The following is a 17,535-nucleotide window of genomic DNA, read 5'->3' on the forward strand; positions in this document are numbered from 1 at the left end:
CCCGCTTGTGCACACGTTGCCGCTCCTCTTCGGTCGCGCCGATCCAAACGGTTGGGCATGACACGTAGATAGGCATCGTGCTCGTCAACACGTAGATGTGCAGCAGTTCCTCCTCCTTGGGCGCGTGCGTGGGTGGTAGCGGCAGGTTGGCCTCCACGCCGGCCACCGAATCCGCCAGTGCCTTCGCAAGGCCAGGCCACAAGGCCATCTCTTCGAGCTCTGACTCCTCGTAGGCCCGCCTGTTGGCCTCCTCGAGCGTCGGGAGGAAGGCATCCTCCTATTCTCGCACCACCATCGGCGGTGGTGGAGCATGTGTAGCCCGCACAACCGTCACACACAAGCTATGCCGGCGGCAGACCTCATGCTCCCTGGCGAGCCAAGCGTCCCAGTTGGGAGAGTCCACCGCGTAGTCCGATGGGCGCGCAACTCGGCCAGGAGTGCAGCACGGTGGCGGAGGATCTCGTCCATCCGAGTGTGGACACACTGCGACAACATCGACACGGGCACCCAATCGGGGTTGAGGTGTCAGCCGTGTAGCAGATGAACATCCGGCCATGGCGCCGGGATGCACTGCTGCCAGTCGTAGCGGCATCGACGAACGGGAAGGTAGAGGGGCATGCATGCCAGCCATGACGCAATGGTGAAGTTGGCTGGCCGGTGCACCAAGGACGAGCTTGGACCGATGGTGGTAGTTAGACGCCAACATGCGGACTCAAGGCGGACGCCGAACGAATATGCAGCGTGTTTGTCTTGTATCCGTGTGCTCCTAAAACTCGCCCAATTCTAAGGTAAAAATTTGTTCAGATTAACAGTGCACGGACAATATTTGAGTTGCGTCAGCACAATGGGCCGTGGTTTTCAGCCTCGCGGACCCACACGGACCAACACGAACGAAATGGATCGACATGTTAGGGTTGATCTAATCAAATGCAGAAACCAATCCACTTCACGGATCGCGACACAATCATGCGGCCCAAAATCTTTGTGCCACACCCCTTGCGTTCCACAATAAATCGTCATGGGTTTATGTTCGCGTTCGTGTTCTATGTACACTAGCGGAATGCCCGTGCGTTGCAACGGGCAAAAGCCGAATGTCCATGTGTTGTCACATAATAATAAAAAACATAAAAACATTGATCAAATTATTCTTTTAATTCGGAAATATGTGTTAAGCAAGGTGGGCATCTGATTTCCATCATACATGGACAAATAAAGACTCTCTTCCACTTGTTTTCTTCTCGGTAGTTATTGTGTCTCCTTAACCAATCAAATCGTTCGCTAACTGGATATATGTCGTCAACGATTAAGTAGTATTAATATTACTCAACTTCACGCATCCATGGGTTCCACTATTATAAGGTACACAAAGCTTGACAATTCCTCAGACTTATAGTGCGCCTCTTAATTTCAGCAATAATAGCACAAGAAGATATATTCAATTTTGTGAGATTGTTCTTCATCGATAGCATGGATGTTTCATTCTCCATAGCAATAATCAGCCTGACAATGACACTGCAAATGGTTCAAGTCCGTGTCAAATATTAAGTCGAAGCTATTAACTGCGGCAATTTTTCAACCAACAACACATCACCCTTGGTAAATATATAGTGCACCATGGCTTGTACCGCACCTGAATTCGGCTTGTACATACAATTTTAAAAAAAACTGAGAAAAAGTCTACAAATGGGCACAACATGAACCGATAATTTTCACAAAAATCAAGTACCTTTTGAATCTCAACTAATGTCAATTACCTTTTGAATCTCAACAGATGTGCACTAAGTGGATATCTCTATCCATGTAGAACCATCTATGTGATCAATCTTACTGAAACTACAAAAAGTATGCAAAAGACAACACGTTATATCAATGAACACCGGAAGATTGCATTCTTAAGTAAATGAATTTTAAGAAATTCATAAGCTCCAAAACACGGCAGATTAGGATTAGACCAGAAATGCTTTGACATGTAGGACATCCCCTAATTCCTAAGGAGAGGTGACACAAAAATCTAAACTATGCCAAAAGTACATGGAAGGAAGCTTTTAGATAAACACTCTTATATTTTTTTTTACGGAGGGAGTAGTAAACAGGCACCCGAACGTTTCTGAGATGTGTGCAGACTATAAATATACAGTGTGCACACATAAAAGCTAATAATTTGATGTTGCAGACTGCAGAATATACAATGTGCACACATAAAAGCTAATAATTTGATGTGTATTGGAGTAGACATGCAATTTAAATTCTAATAATTGGTCTGAGCTCCTCTACACAATCTGAAGAGAGGTGACTCTGCAGATATACACTGGCGCGTATAATCCGTTGGCAAAAACAGTAAAACGCATTCTTGCTCCCGATGCAATAAAATATAGCCACCAATTGCTCATGGATGCACGTTGTGCTTTGCCACGGGCCAACAAATGTGGACCATGTGTGGGCCTACAGAAGTGTGCTTCTGGTGCGAGATGGGTGAGACCACATATGAACCACACCTGTGTGTGTGTGTGTCGCATCATCCTGTTTCACACCATGAACTTATTCTATCTCCAAAATTTGTGGAATAAGGTATCTTGTGCTCCTCGTCTCAGATACCTGATTCACCTAAGTGACTTTATGCTCCGCACGGTCAGTTTCCAACAAATATAACAAATTATCAAGTCGTCGATTTATGTTGTATGTTTAACTTTCATAAAATAATCATGCATAGTAATGCCTTCACTAAAGGTGGATTTCTGATAATTTAAGAATATCAAAAATATGGAGATAGCATACTACTCCCTCTGTAAACTAATAGAAGACTTTTTAGATCACTACTTTAGTGATCTAAAAAGTCTTATATTAGTTTACAAAGGGAGTAGAATATAAGAGTAATGCATTATCTATTTTTTGCAAATGCATGTACTTCTATACTTCAGTTGGCATCATAAAGAACTCTTTGTGTCGGGTTATATTCTGGATATCACAAATAACTCGGTTGGAATCCATGATGGTCTCGATAAGTTGGATGGTCGGCAATTGCCTGAACCATTTCGGCCTTCTAAATCTCTCGCGGTCCACACAGGAGGAGCCTTGCCCAATAAGTTGCCCGAACCATTTCGACCTTCTAAATCTCTCGATAAGTTGGATGGTCGACAATTGCCTGAACCATTTCGGCCTTCTAAATCTCTCGCGGTCCACACAGGAGGAGCCTTGCCCAATGCCTGAAGAAAACATGGAAAAGTGAACAACACAAGTGCATAAATTTTCTGTAATTACAGACCTAGAAATTGAAGTCCACTACTCTTTCAACCCAAGGGAAATTTCCAATAATTTAATGTCATAATATAGGTCCAAACAAAGCTTTTTACCATCCTCAATATGTGTTTAACTCCTTGTTGAGAAAATATATACGGTTGGCATACCTTATATTATGAAAAACAATAATAGTTCAATATATTCCTTTCACCATGCTAAATCCCTTTCTATTCTCAAGTTTTCACCGCCACATAGTCAATAAACACACATCTTACCAAGTGGTCCAATCCGCTTGGTAAGCTACCAAAAATAAAATAAAAAATAACACACATCTTGCGAACAGTTAATCATCAGGTAGAAACAAAAATAGAATTCCCCAAACATTCATAATCATGTCAACCCTCGAAAAAAAATATTGTTACTATCTTGCTATTACTAAGCTTGCGGTTGCACTTGAGAAAACCATGGCGGTAAGGGCTGAGGAAACAACACATGAACTGAACACATGAACCTCGATGCAGTATAGAAGGATCCGGCAATATCAGACAGTGTCATCCTAACTCATGGTCACTAACACATATTAATCAACACCATACCTCCCTCCAAGGTCCTCACGTACTAACCAAACTACTTGGAAGTAACCAATCGAGTATGTCTACTGACCCATTATCCACCACATGGGACAAACCATAACAAACTCCAAATTAAGTCCCTCCATGTAGCTATTTTTATCTCATATATTAGCCATATAATTACATCATCAATGCATTAATCAAACTGCCATACATATTTCGTTTTCTGAAATTTCAAGCGCACCAATTATTGTGGTAAGACAAGCAAATGATAAGAGTATCCATTTTTTTGCGGTGAAAATATGCCATTTACCTTTATTTGTACTTGTTCAACTCATATCTTGTTATGACCCAAAGAATATCGCTCACCATTAGCAGCTCTCCCATAAGAAAACATTAGTCTGCAAGAGGTAAGAGAAGATAGCAGTTAAAACGAAGAGAACAAAGTACAAACCAAAACAATTCGACACCACAGGAGAATCTGAACAGCCTAATCGCGCGTAGTGGCTTGCTTGTGAATGCAACACCTATCTACCTGCGTGAGATAGGCTGCAGGAAATGCATTGATTGTTTCAGGCTTAATAATTTACAACAAAGCAATATAATAGGTCCATGGTTGGACAGAAACAGGCATCTACCTGAGTAGAAAATATTGCTACTAAAGCGAGTTAGTACTTATAGCACTAAAATATGAGGAAAACTGCAACATCAAAGTCGGTTTTACTACAAACAGATCAGGGGAGATACATATATAAAAAACATGTATACATTTCTTTCTTAATCAAAACAAATTATACACTTATTTAAAAACATTATAACTGAGCACTTTCCCTACTCTCTCACGCCCCTAGCTGTTTAGCCGTTAGATCTCACGATGCGGGCGTTTTTGGTCGTTGGATGTGCCTTAGTGCTACAGTTTCCGGGCTGCTGCTCCAAAAACAAAATCGGAGCACTATGGTTTACTGGGCTAGAAAGAGGCCAGGTAAGCCCATTGAGCTGCCAGTGCGCATGGACCCCGTGAGGCGACCCAATCCAACTACCCTCCATGCTAAATCGTTCGCTCCCATCCTGACCTCTCCTTTCCCGTTGGCGGCTTCAACCCTTCTCTGATCGCGCTAACGGCGGCGGTGACTGACACTGGGCGATGTGGATGCCCAAACCCTCCCAGAACCCATCTTCTTCGCCCCATCCAAACCCAGCGGGCTAGCCCTCCTCCTCCGCGACGACACAGATTGATGCTACGGCGGCGTTCCATCTTCCTTATTGGTCCCGACGCTGCCCCTTCACCTTTTGCGTCGCGCGTGCTCGCGTGGGATGGCGGCGTGTCCAGATCGGCGCACAGCTCAGCCGATGCGACGCGACATGACACCTCCGGCACCCTCACCATGTTCGCCTTGCCTTATTCACCACTCTGCGTCTGTAACAACCTTGCAGTTTTGCAGGTAATCAGTTTCTACCCCTCTTCTATCTCCCCTATCGTTGTCTAATGATATTGCTCTACCTCTCCATTCGAATGCTCCTTTCTCTTTCTTGCTAAATCTCTTGATTTACTGATGCAAGTTTTTGTACCGATAAGTATGACAATCTGCAGGGATTGTGCATCTAGGAAGAATTATATATGTACAGGCAGAATAATAAAATCAGTAAAATGACAGTTCCAAATTTCTCCCGGAATAAAGTGAGAAGAAATGATGTAATGTATCTAAGATCCCTCGGAACTGTTCAGTTTTAATATTTGGATAATTGGATTTACGAACATATGAGACATTTGAATTAAGAGATGGAGGATCTGATTGCGTTGTCAAAGGTGCTCTCAAGGTAAGTTCACTAACCATCTTTCTATTCAGAGTGAAGGTGTGCCCATAGTTATAATATGTCGCAGTTTGTACATTTTAATTTAATATAGATGAAATTTTGATAATGACAAGTCCTCATAGCTGTCACTGGTTTCTTAGAACTTCTGGTATGCTGTTTTTTTGTATTATAACTAGCGCATATCTGTGTTTTTATTAGGTGGATATCACAATTTACTGAAGAAAGGTGTCATCTTTCTCTGTGGACAGGGTCACATTAATCTTATTGGCCAGTACTGATTGGGAAGGTATGTATCTCAAGCTCTCAACAAACATATACTTATTTTTTCTTGATATTGTGCTGACATAAAAGATATGTTATGTCACGGGATCCATCTGAGCAGTTTCGCATTGATAACTTCATAGTAGAACAACTTGATGTGTCATTGTGCAACCAAAAGGACTCCGCCGACCTTTGTGTCAAACGTCGAAGACCTCTAGGTACTGCTCTCTCTTTTATCATGATCGATTATTCTGCCATGCCTTCTTGTTTGCTTTCATCCACAATATTATTGGATAAAACCTCTCACATGCCTACTCTGAGATATAATTTGCTCTATTGATGCACGGAGTGAATCTGATTTAGACCAACATTGTAGCAAATCAAATTAACTGACATGATATCATGTGCGTTTATCTTGCCTGACAAATACAATGTACATAGAAATGAGATACTCTTGCTGTAACTTGCTTCTATTCTTGCGACTTAGGCCTGTTTCGTCTTTTCTTTTGTAGAGATACTGTTCAGACTAGAGGATCATGCTTTCAGTATACCAATTTATTTTCATTACTACCTTGCATCACCAACTATCCAGAAAAAAATTCATAAACATAACAAGGTTGTGGCAGCTCTTCCTATTCATAGGGGATATTGCTCAATGCTCTTCCTTTAAACTCATTTTTGTGTGAACCAAAGAACACAAATTTCTCATGATTCTAAGTAGTTTTTCTTTATAGTAAATTGCTGATTTATTTATCTGCTTTTACATTTGTGATCAATGTTTCTTCTAGCATGTCGCTTTGTCACACCAACAAGTGCATGGCTTTATCCTGTGATAGCCCAAAATTAGCAAACGTTGCACTATCTTAGTCACTGAAAGTTTATATGGATCTCCCCATGCTAATTTGTAGTATGAATTTGCACTTCACGTGATTAGATGGGCCTAAAGACTGTAAATTCCAAACACATAGTTGCATCCATGTTGCTGTTATATACACTGAAATTAAGGTTGAATTCGATTATAAGCACGCAGATGGTGTACTTTGTTATTACCAGTTAAGGTCTTGGTTTTGTTTATTATCATTGCTCCATTAAATTTAGTTTGACTTTTTGTCGTTCTACCTATCCCACTTCTGAGATTGCTAGAACCTACACTCCTGGCCTCCTCCATTACCAACACTGTAGCACATATGCAAATAACATAAGTTGACAAACTCCAACTCGATAATCCAGATTATATAGTCACCATACTGAGGACTGTGTTCCTCCAAATTTAGAAGAAGAAGAAAAGAATTGTTGTTCAATCTGCTATATACAAAACAATAAGTAGTTTCTAATTGCTCGTCCAAAATAGACAGTCAATTTGTAGTATGCTTCAGTTCTCAAAAAACATTTTTAGCCTGCAGGTTACTTCCGCAAGAAAATTAGTCCGTCATTTAAATGATTTCTATCTTTTCTTGAGTTCATAAATTACTTCTATCTGGAAGGGAGATTTCTTCCTTTGGTGACCATTAGTTTGAATTTGAGCAAATATATATACACAGATCTAGGTGGGTACAAGTTATTTTTATCATCTAACACTGTTCAACATTGACCAGTTTTCAGTGTGTTATTTAATTTTGTGCTAAAGAGAGTAAAAAGAAGAAGGTTTACCTTTGATTTTAGTTTTTTGTGCTACTTGTGTTGCTAAATTAGTTCCACTACAGTAGCAATTATAATCCATATAGCAATTATATTACCAATTCGATCATTGTTCATGGGCACTATGAGGGCCCGAGGCACTTTCACATATCAGTTTGAGAGAAACTATGTTTCGCCTTGGGAGATAGTCCATGGATTTTATTTTATTTTTGGATCTTGCATCTGCCATTATTGGGTAAAATTCTTCATTTGATAATAGTTTTACTTGCATTTTGTTCTGAGCAAGTGTAGTCTCTTCGGTATACCTTTGTATCATCTGTTGTCCAGTTATTGCAGGTTTGATGCGTTAATTCTCTGCTGGTACGAGCACGCTAAAGTTGTCACTTTTTTTGGTAAGGCCAAAGTGTTCCTGGAAGTACAACAGAAGGGCTTGCCTTTCCAGACGAGAAAAAATGACAGAGCTCTCTTACCTTAAAATGTTATCTTTGTACTGGTTTGTTCACAAAGAAGAAGTAACGATCAGTGCCATTTTCATATATGTATGGACTAAATGAAATTATAGGTGCCATATCGTGATTTCGACCACCACAGAGTTATTATGTGGCTTGGATCTGGGTAGTAATCATGCTTTCAGACATTTATAAATACCTACCTTTCCATTGTAAAAAGGGACGGGCGCAGCAACGCGCGCCTTTCAGTGATCTAGTATATATGGAAAGAGAAACCAGATTTGTCAATATGATGTTGGACTGTCACTACTTGCAAAACTAGGCTTTCTTCTCTCTAGTAATTTCTTCCTTAAAAGATGGTAAATTAACTCATGTCTGCCAAAATACAAACATGTGGATCAATAGATAATTTCTTCCTGAAAAGATGTTAAACTCAAAATCTTTACTGGATGGTTGGTGCATGGAGCAGCACGACAGAACCGGGAGTGCGCTGGGAGCGGACGGTCGATCTGGCTCTTCATTGAGTCGTGCTACAGTCCTTTCATCCAAATAAGTACATGTTCTTGCATGACAAGAGATTTAATTGATAGCTAACAAGTACCCGATGCTTGCAATTAGCCTGATTTACGGGTCTGATTTTATTAAAAATGGTGGGTAGGTCCGGCTCCTCATATTGATGGCCATCAAGATGCGCTTTGTGTTGGCATATGGTCTCCTCCAGCCTCTCCAACCTCTGTATCACGACGCATCATTGTTCCGTTTACAGTAAACAATTTTGTTTAGGTTAGAACATATGCAACAGTGCAAAACATATGTTGGTGTGTGGCCATGCATGGCTAGAGTTACCGTACATACCTTTCATAATGTTCCTCTGTAGCTGAATGTTTGCCATGCTTCTTATATCCACCACCATGTCCATGTCCTCGTTCGACCCAAGCAGGTCATTTTGCTAGGTTCAGAAGGAGTGAAAACAAGAGATGGCTTCAGTATTAGTTAAATAGGTTCAGAATTCACAAACTGCTTTCAGAAAAATATACAGACCAACCATTGAAACTTGGCACACAGAAACTACAAGGAGAAGCTTCCTTGGCAAGTGCCTCGGAGCCCCTCATCTCTTCCCTGATGTGGAGGCTCGCCTGCCATCTTCCTTGAAAACTGGAGGTCTGGCCACATCCGACACTCCTCGGCATGGCATCCTTCTGCTGGTGCGTGGCTTGAACCCACAAATTGTTACTACTTACCAAGTTACCCCCAATGCTAAACCTAACGTTAGTGTATATTACTTCTAATCATTTTTATCACACCCTCATGCATCATTAAAACCAAAAGAACATCAGCTAAAAAATAGAATCAGTGAACATGTACTTGTGAAAGAGAAAAAAACCAAGATGAAACCAATATACAGTTTTTGAAGCCTTCCCAAGCCAACCAAGGCCATGCTGACGTTGATTGTTCCGTCTGCATCGCCATGGAAGTCGCATAGCCATCATGCATTGCTACCCAGCCCAATGCCTGGAATGCACACAGGCCATCGTCATGATCCTCCCAGCAGCTGACACGTGATCTCCACACCAACCATAACCTCCGTCGTCTCCACTCCACCACATCTTGTGCCTGGTCTTTCGCCAACCAAGTTAACTTCCTGACAGTCTCATCCCCTTCCAAGCGAGGGCCAGCACGCCCTTGCAAGCATCCGCACTGGAGTGTCCGACCATCCTGTGTTTCATTGGATCGAGCCCCTGGCAACCATCAGTATCGTGACTTCAGGGAGAGATAGGAGACGATGGTTGCGGCGCCGGATCGGGAAGAGATGGGAAACGGGGCGGCGGTGCCGGAGCTCCATGAACGGGATATGAGCCCACCCTCGCCGCAGCCACCGTGGACTGCCCTCGGATAAGCCAACCCCGGCGCCAGGGGTGGCCCCTCCCCGTCGCTGATGTCGCCTCCCAGCCGTCCGCCCCTAGCCCAGGTTCCCGTCCTCGCACTCCTGAACATCGTCTCGATAACCGCACTGCTCCAGCATGGTCTCGAGCGTCCTCCGTCGTAGCTGCAGCTCCAGGGCCTCTGAGGCCGCCCTTCGCCTATTCGCCAATGACATGGAGGCCGCAGGCTCCATCGAGAACCCTAGGCGCACGCGATGGGTGGCGGCCGGTCGGCTTCGCTTCGCGGCTGGGGAGGAAGAGGGACATAGGTTCGTAGGTTTCAGTCACGCTGGTTTTTCTTGCTTGTTTCTTTTGTGCGTGCAGAATCGTGGGGAATCCTCGGGGATTGTGCGATCGAGGTTTGGGAGTAGGAAGCGACCTACCAACTGAGTAGAGATCAGAAAAGGTAAGAATCAACGTGTTAGAAAAGTTAGGATTTGAATTGATTTCCCTGAAAATGGGTTTTATTGTTTGTAACGTGATATTAATATGTGCCCGTTTGTGACATGCCTACCAACTGAGTAGAGATTAGAAAAGGTAAGAATCAATGTGTTAGGAAATTAGGATTTCAATTGATTTCCATAAAAATGGGTTTTATTGTTTGTAACGTGATATCAATACCTGCCCGTTTGTGACATGCATGGTTAGGAAAGTTTGCAAATGTTAAGAAAGTTTTTAATGGGAGAGTGAAAAAAATCACCGTGAGGATATAATAATGGAAGGTGAGACAAAAATAAACCAGACGAAAAAAAATCTACGAAGGTTAACCTACGAAAAAAACCGGACGAAAGTGGAGGGAGCAATTGGTAGTCTCCGCGGTCAACTTTCGTCCCACCACTTTCGTTCGGGTTTTTTTCGTAGTCGTAGGTTTTTCCGCACCACCGCTCCCGCTGAGAAAAACCCATACGATGCCCCTCCTCTCGATCCCGATGCAACCTCTCTCTTTCCCTCCTCTCCCGTGCCGCCGCCGCCCCCATCTCCTGCTCCGCCGCCGCCCCCATCTCCCGACCTCTTCTTCGGGCGCGGCCGCAGGAGCATCTCCACCTCTTCACTCCCTCACGCAACAGCACTCCAAACCCCCACCCCCATGCCCGGCTACCGCTAGGGTTTCTTACCCTCGCTGCCCCGTCGCGACTCGTGTTACGGGCAGTAAGGATGGGAGCGGGTCGGTCGTGTCGCTTAGTGGGTGGACGGTTGGGGCAGTGGCTCCACCGCGCTGGGCGAAGGAGAAGGATCGAGCCGTGATGGTCTGAGCTTGGAGGGTAGCGTTGTGCCAGATCGAGGTAGCAGTAGCCAGATCCGTGTAGATCAAGGTTCACCGTCGTCTGGTCCATGAAATTGGAGATTGCCATTGCACGGTTCGTCGATGGCCAACATGCAGAGCCACGCAGTCCGGCCCACCACCTCAGGCGGTCAGGCCGACGTGGTGCCTCTCGGGCGAGGCCGCGACGACCTCTTCCTCCTCACGCTGTCTCTGTCCTCCTGCTCAAGCCTTCGCCGTCGCCTCCCATCCTTCGTGGCCTTTCTGTGTGGGCGCACTGCTGGAGGACAACGTTGAACATGAAGCGGAGCCCAGCCGGAGCAGTCTGATGTGGTGGTCGTGGCCAAGGAGCGGTGGTTGACACCGTTGAGCAGGGGCCCTCGGTTGCCTGCGCATGGGCCGCGTTCTGAACTAATGCTTTCTGCAACTGCAATGTTCCCCTCCACAGCCAGAAGGAAACATCCGTACAGGCAGAAGGAATGCAGTTCAGTGACGGCGTGGGCTACAACTGGATCAGTGGCCTGAAGGCTTAATGAGAAGATGAAGAATGTTGTACAATAGTGTCCATCAACAAAGAGTCCCACTACTACCGGTTTGAGAGGCTCTACCCTCAGGTGATTGATTACTTAAGACTTCAGACAGATACCAAGAAGTTTAACTGACGGATTCTGTAGCTCCTTTCCTTTGGAAGGATTTACTGATGTGCTAGGTAAATGTGAACTGATGCAGGATTCGGCAAGGAAGACCTGCAGTGGAGTCCAAGCATCGCGTGCAGCACGCCGGCGGCCTGAGAGGGCAGCAGCTGCTTTCTTTTCTATGAGGAGATGATCGAGGGGGCCGGCGGCCGTTTTGTCGTCATCCTCAATGTGTCCAAGCTCGTCCCGCATCGGTTGCAATATTTCTGACTCATCGATAAGTGTTCGACAAATTGTCAGGTGCTGATTTGAATCCTTGTCCAATTGCAAGTGGCCTGTAACACAGGGTTGAATGCACATTACCATCACACTGCCATGTAATTTTTGTTGGTGCACAATCAAGTTGCTACAACTCTATTTATAGTTTATTTGCCCATTTTGTCTTCGTTGTCCATGGTCAGATCATGGTTTTTAGGCTATTGCATCGTTAAGTGCGTTCATTAGATTAAATTTTGGTATTGCATCGTTGAGCACTTCCTGTGAATTACATGAACCAGGTGTATGTTCTCTAGCCTCTATTGTGCAGTTTTCCTTTTTTCAGGCTGTCCAGATGAGAACTGGGAAATGGCAATTTGGTTGAACTGAATCAGCTCCAAGCTCCTAAATTTGTGCATATCATAAAAACACTGCAGTGCTACCTCCTTGTAGTAATAAATAAGTGTAGTATGAAACTCATATATGCTTATTATTCTATTACTTTTGCACGTTCAAATCAAATCCACTGATAAATCAAATATGCTTTTTCAGAATGGATGGTCCACTGTAAAAGAAGCACAAGCATCATGTGGCATTGTAGTCATTGGTGAAGATTGATATGCACTCAAATGCAAGACTTATGATGGTGTTTGGTGACCGATAAAGATGGTTGGAAAGCCTCTTTCCAAGCATAAGGTGAATCTTGTATATTTCACTTTTCTGAAAACTATATCGCCATTTATTTAGCCAGTACAATGTTTATTTTCTGAAAACTATATTGCCGTTGTAGGTTATCTGATTAAAATTACATCCTCTGCTTGTGTTTTATGAGTTGATTTCTACCATCTACTGTAACGGCTGTGCAATAACCTTTTCGAAGTGAGATGTTTTTCTGTCATGAATGTAAACTTGAATTGCTAACACGATGGTACTTTTATCTGATGAGCATTTGACGTGATTTTGTAGTTTGTGAGGGTGGAAGCCAAAGGAAGAACAACATACAGTGAGGTGTTCTCCAAAGTTCAGACGCATGTATCCTTCACTAATTGGCCATGATAAATCATCCCCGAATGCCACGTTTAAATATCGATGGAGTTTGCTATAGTTTTGGATGGCTTTATCTAAACTGTAACTATGCAGTCTGCTTAAGAAGCACAAATTAAAGAGTATCCTGAATGCCACCGCAAAATAATTATCCTGTGGAGGTGATGCTGAAAGGCATAAAATTCAATACTTCTATTACATTGTTGCCATGCCATTTTTTTGCTGATACATAACACGTCTTTCAAATATATATGCTTGGGAACTGATTTATTTTCTTCCTTCTTGATTCATCAACTACCTCAACCAGCTACTGTCTATTACAGGTTGCAGATGAGATTTATTCAGAGCTGAAGTCCATGGCACATATTGGTCCAGGGGTTTGTATAATATGGACTTCTCTGTTCCCTTTCCACTTCTACGAATTAAGAAGCATTGCTCCCAATTCCATTTAGCACAGAACTGATACAAAGAGTGCCGTCCTGCCAAATGTCATGGTTCCAGAAAGCTTATTACAAACATCCACATGTTATAGACCTCTAACCAGCACTGTCGCCTTACTGTCTTTGCAACTACGACAGTGGAACACAACAACATCGCAGTGACCGGATCTGTCGTGCCATGTCCATCCAACGCCGCTCTTCTTCGTGCTTCTCCCAAGCGCCCTGCTCTCCACCAACCTCCCACCCAGGCCTCTCCATGTCATCACCAGCCACCCTCCCTGAGCAGTGTCGACCTGCTGGTCGCGGTGCTGCTCTGCATCCTTGATGCTGGCGCATCTGGATCTTCCGGGGTGCCCCCGCTCTGCATCTGCTCCTCCTCCGTCCGTACCACCCTTCCTGCTGATCAAAAGTCTTGTCTGGCTACTGCAGCACTCCACTTCCTCCTCCCCGATGTCTGGTTGTTGTTGTGCAATCAAAATTCTCGTCTGGCTACTGCAACATCTTGATGTCTGCTGGCTTTGCTTTGCTGGCAGGAATCACCTAGATCTGGCGGCTGCTCTGCGTTCGTCATGTGGGGGGTGTGGCCGGGGATTGGGAGAAAACCATGATTGGATAGATGCTGCTGGCCAAGACAACGATGATGATTCACACCATTTCCATCTAAATGGCGCTGTTTGATCATCAGCTTGACGGTGGCTATAGGTGAACTCTGGGGGAAATCCATGATCGTATCTTCTATTTGATCGACCACGGTGTCGCTCCCCTGCACCGTAAACCTCCCTGGAGGCGTGGTATCGAGTGCACCTATCTTGTCTTGCCTCCGCTTCTTCGACGATGACCGCTCCACCAACCCCCCCCCCCTTCGTTGCCTTCACTTTTCACCGCTTCTCGTGATGCTTGCTCAAGACCCTCTCAGGGCTGCCAATATGTTGCGGCGAGCTTCGTGCTCTCGGTTCATCTTAGCTCAATGATTGAGCAAGATGCCTCACAAAGTTGGTTGTCGTTATGATTTTCGATGGTGGAGATCCCTGTGAAGGTTCGTGTTTGTTATGACATTCGTTGATTTTGAGTAGAGATATTCAGGTGAGGAAACTCCCCCCATTGATTCTCAAATAAATATTATCTTTGTTGTTTGATGAGAAGAATATTAGGCAGGGAGTGTATGATGCTTTCAACGTTCTCATTGCACTTCCTGTTACGGCAAAATAGAAAAAGGAGATACGGCGGATGGGCCTTTCAAGTTACAATTATGATTATGAGTTGATTTCTACCATCTTGTTCTTTGAAGGAATTTCGGAGAGGACTCGTCAACAAGATTAGGAGCAAGAAGGCACTCCTCTAGGAAATCGAAAACAGGCAAGTTGCTTACACTATGCAACAACTTGTCTTTGGTTTTGTTGTCTCTTACTATTATATATATACTGGTGTATTTGATATCTCCTTCAGTTACAGCTGTTAGAGAATGTTAATGGCATCTGCCTTCCTTTCATATTGGTCAAGGTATTTTTCTTCTTGCGCTAGAACCGTCGGAGATGCTTAACCCAGTCAGTTGCGACTAAGCTGTAACATAACTATATTTAGATCACCCTTGTACTGAACTTGTAGTTTGGCATTCCCATGTTTATAACCGCTGACCTAACGTAGCAACATAGATTACAACAACCAGTAGTGAATAGTGGCTATTTCAAAATGTATGGTATTCCTACGCGGTGCTAGGAATGCCTTTCCCCTTAGATATGTAGTTGCATAAAACACTGGCATATAGAAAGATCATGAGCAAAAAAAATACATGCAAATGTATATAATATCATTTTTCTTTGAGCAGATATCTAGGAAAGCAAGGGTGGAAATTGTGATTTCAGAAGACTCGAAGTTTTCAATGGGCATGCATCTTTTTTTATATACTTCTCACACCAAAGGCTTATCAAGTATATTGAGACGATGTAACCGGACTATATTTGTAAAGTAAGGATTAGCAGTTCATGCTCCTAACCAGATATCCACAAATCTTGTTTCAGTGCACCATTTACGTTGCATGATGATCTCTCAATCCTTGTGTATATTGAGTAATTTGGCAAAGATGCAGTTTACTGAACACTTATGTATATTGAAGTCGGTTTTAGTTCCAATTTGGAATATACTATCATGCATATAAGCATGTTAATAGAAGCCTGATTGGTTCGGTTGATTTGCTATAGAACTTTTTATTAGACATGAAGGTGTCTACCCCTTTTTTGCACAAAAAAGAGGATATACCTACTTTGAAGAAAAATTGCTTGATATGTTTTCGAGTTGAGCGAGAAAACACTTGCTAATCTCTTATTCATATACTCTTTTTGTGTAGCTTAGTTGTCCATCTAGGGGTATTGGTGGTCATGCCGGAAGCCCAGAACATATGCGGAATGAGGCATCCATGGTCAAGCTTCGATAGACTTGCTAAAGTTAAAGAAGCTCATGATGAACTTTAGCAGACAATGTCTCTGATGTTCAAGACAGAACTTTGTAAATGAGGACAATGTCGCGAGATGCAAATTTGTAAATGATGTTGAAGAGAGCTTTAAATGTCTCTGCAACAACAGACCTGCAGCCTGTAGGTAATTGGTCTTGTGTCTTCCAGCTGCAATAGAAAAAGTCTAAGCGATCAAGGTCCTACTGTTCAATTAAGCTGGCGTTTGCTTTCTTCTTGTGCCTACAACATGCTCGCTGAATTATTTTGTCGTAGTATGAAAGCTTGTAAGCGCCAGATTGAGACTCTACTAATAAATTAAGGTGGCTGCTTGCTTGCTTGCTTTTTTCCCTCAGTATAGCAAGCTTTACTATGAATTAAAAGGAATTGAGTTCCTCTGAGCGCAATTTATTTATTGGTGAACAGAAGGCCATGTAAAGAATAAATGGCAATGGAGCCTAATAGAACATATACATGGCGTCTTGTGCTGCAGAATTTTTTTTTTTGACAGTGTGTTCCTGCATTTTGGAATATGGAGTAGAACAGATACATGACATATGATATGCTAGACATAAATCTTCAGTTTGGAATTCTCAAGTGCAGTTTGGTGTACTATCAATATTATTTCAAGTCTAGGTTTACTTTAGAGTTCTTATGGATGTGATATTTGGCACAACCTGATGTCCAAGGACATCCATGGTTTTTTTTACATCTTAGTCGGCCGCCTCTCTCTCTCACCTCTCCCCCACATGAGCGAGCAAACCCTTCCATCAAGGCGTAACCCTAGATGACCGCCACTGTCAGCGGCACCTCCCTCTCCCTCAACCACCCAGCAGTTGCATCTGTCCTCCATCTCCTCCGTGCCATCCTTGGCTAGATCAGCGTGGGTTGCATCTGTCCACCATCTCCTCCGTGCCATCCTTGTCTAGATCAGTGTGGATCGGAAACACGAGCACTCACTGACTCCACTTCTGCAACTTTGGGGCAGGAGAAGAATAGCATAATTATTATGTCTGCATGGAAGGTGTGTGTTAGATGTTTACATAGACAGTATATGTCATACATCCTGATCAAGATTGGGCATGGCTAGGGATGAAGAGCATAGTGCGGGAGGCAGGTGTGGAGGTTGCAGAGGAGGATGGGGACGCGCTCGTGAGGCCCTACAGAAACATGAGCTCATGGGCTCCGACCTCCCTCACCGGCCCCATTATGCTATCCAGAGTGAAGGCAAAGTGCTGGCGGAGAAGGCAACAACTGCCTCTTCGGAGATTTACTCTGCGCCGTCGTCCATGGGGACGAGGCCGGGAGAACCGAAGGTGTTAGCAGAATTGGAGGAGGAAGAGACAACAGGGATGATGATGGCATCATCGCTTTGTAACTGAGCGCATGACGGCGGTGGGTACTACGTTGTGGGGGGAAGGGGGGGGGTTAGTCGGTTGGGTGCTATCTGTGGCGGCACCATGTTTGAGGTGATGGACGGTAGTGTGCTATTACTGGCATGGTTTAGATTCCTCCGATCACTATGTGCACAACTAGGCGACTCTCGAGAAGGGATGTGTT

The 17,535-nt window shown here is 43.8% G+C and overlaps 1 pseudogene; it reads left to right on the top strand.

Annotated features, from left to right (window-relative positions):
* The first annotated feature begins 5,194 nt into the window (after positions 1–5,194).
* On the top strand, positions 5,195–15,599 carry LOC119357674 (annotated as a pseudogene).
* Positions 15,600–17,535: the final 1,936 nt, after the last annotated feature.

The sequence above is a fragment of the Triticum dicoccoides genome, chromosome 2A (assembly GCF_002162155.2).
Source record: "Triticum dicoccoides isolate Atlit2015 ecotype Zavitan chromosome 2A, WEW_v2.0, whole genome shotgun sequence".
NCBI lineage: Eukaryota > Viridiplantae > Streptophyta > Magnoliopsida > Poales > Poaceae > Triticum > Triticum dicoccoides.